This window comes from Balaenoptera acutorostrata, chromosome 1 (genome assembly GCF_949987535.1).
Source record: "Balaenoptera acutorostrata chromosome 1, mBalAcu1.1, whole genome shotgun sequence".
NCBI classification, from domain to species: Eukaryota; Metazoa; Chordata; class Mammalia; order Artiodactyla; family Balaenopteridae; genus Balaenoptera; species Balaenoptera acutorostrata.
Genome location: NC_080064.1, coordinates 1,537,667 through 1,543,666, shown reverse-complemented (window position 1 = coordinate 1,543,666; position 6,000 = coordinate 1,537,667).

The following is a 6,000-nucleotide window of genomic DNA, read 5'->3' as shown; positions in this document are numbered from 1 at the left end:
GCTGGACTGCTGGTGGAGGAAAGGAGTGGACGAGCCAGTCTAGGGCCCCCGATGAGAAAGTGGGGGCAGCTGTGTGAAAGTGACCTTAGCCAGGGAGGGGGCGCTGGATGCTTTTAGGACAAAATGGATCTTCCCCAGGTGTGCAACAGCACACGTGCTCAGGGCAGGGGGGAAGCACGGACCCCACCCAGTGGGTGTGAAGGGGAGGATTCCCCCCAGGCCGTGGAAGAAGCACAAGGAGGGGCCTGGGGGCTGAGTGACCACCTTGGTGCTTTCTCCGGGGAGGGGGAGCTGCCACGTCTGCCCTAACCCAGGGTCCAGCCTGGCCTCAGCCACCACCTGGGCCTCAGTTTGCTTACCTGTACGATGTGCAGGAAGACCCTCAGCCTCAGCAAGGCCCCTGAGCAGGGCTCCCACACCAGCCCCAGAAGCGAGAGGGATGGGCGGGGCAAGCCCCCCCCCAGGGGATGGTAAGGACAGCAGTTAACACAGCGACAGCGTGGTGGGTGTCATTCCACCCTGCAGGTGGGACAAACCTGCCCCACAGTAAATATGTCAGGGTTTAGGTGACTGTGTTTCACGCACTCGACTCTGCCTCGCATCAGGAAAGCAACACTCCTCATAGTAAAGGAATGGCCTGGTGTGTTCCAATAAAATTTTATTTCTGTAGGCTGAAATTTGAATTCCATCTCATTTTCACTCGCCTCGAAATATTCTTCTCCTTTGAATGTTTTTTTAAGGATTTAAAAATGTAACAGAGTCCTTCTTGGAAGGCACAAAAACGGTGCCGGGCCTGATGCTTGCCCGGTCCTCAAACGGGATGATCCTCCAAAACCTAGCAGGTGTGCGCAGGCATCGTCCTCGTTTTACAGAGAAGAAAACCGAGGCACCGGTAGGGTTCGTGGCCTACCCGAGTCATCCGGTGCCGAGGTACCCCGGGAGGGGCCTCCGGGAGTCCTCCCGCCCCAGGCGCCGACCCGCGAGCCTTCCCCGGGGCGCCGGGCAGCCCCGCCGGGAGCTGCGATGCGCACGCCCACCCGCGCCCCTCCCGCGGCCGGCGGGCTGTGGGTCCGCGCTGCCAGGCGGTTCCCACACTGAGCGGCGGGCGCGGAAGCGTGCCTGCCCCCCGCGGCATTAGTGCCGGGCTCTGCCTCTGAATGAATGAGGGCGGCCGCGGGGGGCGAGGGGGGGCAACTCCCAAAAGACCATCTGGCTCCGCGTTATAATAGAGCAATAAAGGGCTTGTCTGCCTTTCAGAGGTTGGGAACGAGCTGCTCTCTGACACCGCGGGGTTTTTAACCAGCTGGGGACAGCGACCCGGCCCTGCCCCGGCCTCGCGGGGAGGGGGCGGGGCGCGGCCACGTGGGCCCGCGCGGCCCCTAATCCGGAGGCGCCCGTGAGACGCGCGGCTCCCGCGCTTTCCCACCGCCCACCTCTGCGCGTCCCTGTGGCCACCGCCCTGGCCCCTGCTTTACACCTGGGAGACTGAGGCCCGGGAAGCAGGGGTTGAACGAGCCTGGGGTCTATGCCCGTGTCTGCCAAGTCTGGAGCGCAGCCCTTTTGGGAACCTGGGGCCTGGTTTGGTCCCCAAAAGCGGGGGTCCCCAGGTCTGGCCTGGGGACTTGACAGGACTGCAGAAACTGGCTAACCACCATCCCCCCCGACCCCGCCTTGGAGGGCAGGGGTCCCTCAGATCTACGGACACCCTGCCCCAACCCCACAGTCAGGTCCCAGGTAGAGCCTGACCTCGGTGAGATGAGAGAAGGGGGTGGGGGAAGCTGGGCAGCCATCCAAGGGCAGCTTCGGGGGAAGGGTTCAAGCCCCCCGAATCACAGAACCTGATCGAGTCATCAGGTTTGTGACCTGACCCCCCAGCTGGCCAGACCCGGGCCAGGCAAGCCGCAGAAGTGGACCTCTGCAGCCCCAGCCCAGCCCTACCTCCTGGGCACCTGCGCACAAGCCTTTCTGAGCATCCCTCCCGGCTCGGAGCCCCCAGCGGCTCCCGCTGCAGAGGGAGAGGTTGCTGCGTGGGCCTGGGGCACGGAGGGCCCTGTCCCGTGACTCCGTGGCCCTGACTCGGTGCACTGGCCATCCTTCAGGCGAGAGCCACAGGCAGCCCACGCGATCAGCCCCAGCAGGGGGGGGGCTCCTTCTGGGCCGGGGGGCCCAGCAATGCCCCAGCCCCGCTTTGGCCACCCTCGGTCATCTCCAGCAACCTGGAGCCAGTCCCTCCCTCAGGTGGTCTTAGCAGGGAAAGCCCATGCTACACAGGTAAACTGAGGCCACAGAAAGCCAAGGGCAGAGCCCAGCCTCAGCCTGGACACCCCGTGTGCCCATCCCGCCCAGTGCCTCCTCCCCTGAGACCCAGCCCCCGGCAGTACACCCCTGAAATGTCGGAGGGAGGGAGACTTCCTTCAGCGAGGACGGTCTGTGTCTACACAGGCGGGGCAGTACAGACCCCAGAAACTGGGAGCCAGCTGCGGAGTCAACCTCCCAGGGGAAGGGCATCTTGGTCCCACTCAGCACCCAGCATGAGGCGCCACCACGGGCACTGGTTTTGCTCCGAATGGCAACCTGGAAACCACCCTGCTTTGGATGGGGGCCCTGCCTGGAAAACTCGGAGCTTAGGGAGCAGCTGCAAGACAGAGGCTGAGAGTCTGACCCCCAGGGGCAGGCCTGGGCAGGGGCTCTGGGGCCTTAGGGTGCGAGAGAAAATCTCTAGGCCGGAGCTAAGGGGTGGGTAGAAAGGAGGCGAGCGCAGAAGACAAAGCCGCCCGCCCCGCCTCTGCCCCTGGAGCCTCCACCTCCTCTGACCTGTGGGCCCCAGCTTCCTGGCTCACTCTGTGGCCTTGGGCCAGTCCCCTCCCCTTTCGAAGCTTCAGTCTCCTCATCTGTGCGATAGACAGGATAACAATCATCCTTCACCCCCAGAGTTGCCATCCAGATGCAGAGCCCCTCCTCTGGGGCTCGGCGTGCAGCAGGCGCTCAGCAAATGCCAGCTTTACGTTAGTGCCCTGTGAGCTGGGGGCAGCCCGGCCTCGAGGGTTGACTGGTGTCCACCTAGGATGATGAGATGCCCAACCCCTGACAGAGGAGATGTGGACACAGGATGGCAGACCCCCCCTCCCCAAATCACCCCCTGCAGCCTGCTCTCTGTCCTGGGGCTGAATGGGCTCTGCCACCGGGAACCCCCCACCCAGCAGCACCCAGACTCGGCTGAGAAGCTGTCTGCAGCCCCAGCTGCCCTGGGGAGAGGTCTGGGGGCCACCCCTCTGCAGCCTGGCTTCCTTTATGGGGGCTCCAGGCCGAGGGGCAGGAGAAGGCATCTGGCCCCTGCCCCCCTTCCTCGGGGCCTCAGGTTCCCACTCTGTGTAAGCATCTCCCCACCCACCATCACTGGCCTCCAAGTCCCCCTCTTGGGTCCAGCATAACCCTGGGGAGGAGGGGCTGGTCCTGAGCACGGAGGGCCGTGCTGGAGGGAAGGCCCGTCCCCGGCCACCCTGAACCCCAGCTCCCTCTGGGCTCTGGGGCTGACTGACCCACCCTGTGGCCCAGGACCACAGCCACTCCCAGGTAGGGTGGTGGCAGTCCGCGGCCGCAGGCCTCTTGGCAGGCGACCGCACCCTCAGCACCTCAGCTTCCTCGGTTTCCCCCGTGAAACGGGGATAATCTTTCCTGCCTCTGAACGTGGCTGGAGGCCTGGATGAGCCATGGTGCCACATTGGGCAGGGCACTGACCCCTAGACAGTGCAGGAGAGGGGCTGCTGACAGACAGGGTCTTCCTCACACCCACCCGGGGCCCAGGGTCCACCTACTCCAGGAGGGGTGCCCAGAGCAGCGATCCGCCCAACTCAGGCCCCCCTCCCGTCGGGGCCTCTAACGCTGGGCAGTGGGCAAGGAGGAGAGGATGCCTGAGGTGTGCCCACACGTTGACCCGCCAAGGAGAGCGGGCCAAGCTGAGGGGCCGGGGGGCAGTGCCAGGCCCTTTATCTCCAGAGCCCAGGCACGGGTGTGTATTCACAGGCACGCATGCGCGGGCACACGTGCACGGGCGCACATGCACAGGCACACACACAGGTGGGCACACGTGCACGGGCGCGCATGCACAGGCACACACACAGGGGAGCACACGTGCACGGGCGCGCATGCACAGGCACACACACAGGCGGGCACACGTGCACGGGCGCGCATGCACAGGCACACACACAGGCGGGCACACGTGCACAGGCGCGCATGCACAGGCACACACACAGGGGAGCCTCTTCCAGCCATTCCTGGACACTTCTGGTGCCTGCTTCCGCTCACCCCCAGGTCCGTATCCCACCATTCTCTTTTCCTGGATAAAGCTTCCCAGAATTCCTCACCTGGGACACACCCAGTCTCCCTTCAAGGACCTCCTCGGGCATCACCTCCTCCAGGAAGCCCTCCCTTGGCAACCCTGCCTTTCCCTTCATCGTCCTACATCCAGGGCTCTTCTGAAAAAGTCAGTGTCTCAAGCCTTCCCCAAGACGCCCCCTTGCTCCCTGGGGCCCCTGTGGGAGCCTAAACGTGCCTTTTTAGAAATTATACAAACAGTAGACACTCCTTCAAGAAAATCTGGAGAAAGCAGACATAAGAAAAACTAACCAAGTTTCTGGCCCCCAAAATGTCAGCATTTGGGAGGTTCCCTCCATCTCTCTGCCAATGTCAGGTGGACACTCGGTCTTCGATGTAACTCCATGGTGGGCTAACTACACCCCCAAAGTGACCTCCTACGTGCAAGGTCTCCCCAGCCCCAAGTTCAGCCCCCATCCACCCCCCAGGGCAGGGGCCAGGCCTCAGTCCCTTCTCAGCCCAGGTGTGCCCAGGTGTCTGCTGCCCCAGGGAAGGGAAGGGAAGGGAAGAGTCCCGCAGCTGGGAGGGAGGAAAAAGCCCCCTCTCGCATCCAGTTCTTTGGTCTGGTTCTGGGGGGCGCGGGGAGCTAGGGCAGAGGGGGGCTGGGGAGTGGAGGGCGGGGTTTCCTCCCACCCCCCAGAGCACCCCTCCCCCAGAGCGGCCACGCAGCCGGAGGTTCCCACACTCTGGACCCTCTGCCTGCGCCGCGACAAAGGCAGCCTGCATGCCTCGCAGGCCGCCTGGGAGCTGCGGCCGCCCTTTGTCCACGGTCCTGGCCACCCGCCATCTGGAACAAGACTCCGACCAGGGGATCGAGGGATCAATGCGGCTGCTCCTGCACGCCACGGGGGAGACGCATGTCACCCCTCCCCGGTCCCCTCTCCACGGCAGGCTCCACTCACGTCAGCGCCCCAGGCCCACAGCGCGGGCTCTGCGCCCCTTCCCCTCCCCCATCCCATCTCCGCAGGTCCAAGTCCCAGCTCCCACCCTCACCCTCCAAGTGGCCTCAGCAACCTCTCGGTGCCTGGGGGCTCTCGGAAAAAGGAAGTAATAATACTGCCTGGTCCCCAGGCAGGTCTAGCCTGGGAAATATACCAGAGCTCTTGGCCCTGCCTAGTACATAATAATAATGATAAATGCTCAGAAACCCTCTGGTTCCTGCCTGTGAAATGGGGCAGGGACACTCCCCTCACAGGGCAGTTCTAAGAAGGCAGATTCCTGTTCCCTGCCTGGTGCTTAGTAGATGCTCAGAAACTGGGACTCTTACCCCCATCCAGCTCCCGCCTGGATCCCCAGGGAGAGACCCCAAACCCCCTCCCCACCCCCAGACAGACTCAGCAACCTATAGACACCGCCTCTCCAGGGCTCCCAGGGGCCTGGCTGGCTGGGGGCAACTGTGAGCGGCACCCAGTCCAGCCTCGCCCTTTCACACCTGGGGACCCGAGCCGGGCGCCTCCCTGCTGTCCTGGGTGCTCTTTCAGTGGCCACCGCAGGTGGACCAGCTGGTGATGGAGGGCTGGCCGGGGGCCCCGCTGGGAGCCCCTGGAGGGCAGGAGAGGGGCACAGCACTGGGTCTGGATGGGCCCAGGGCGAGAGCCGTGGCGCAGAACCACCCCAGGGGGCACC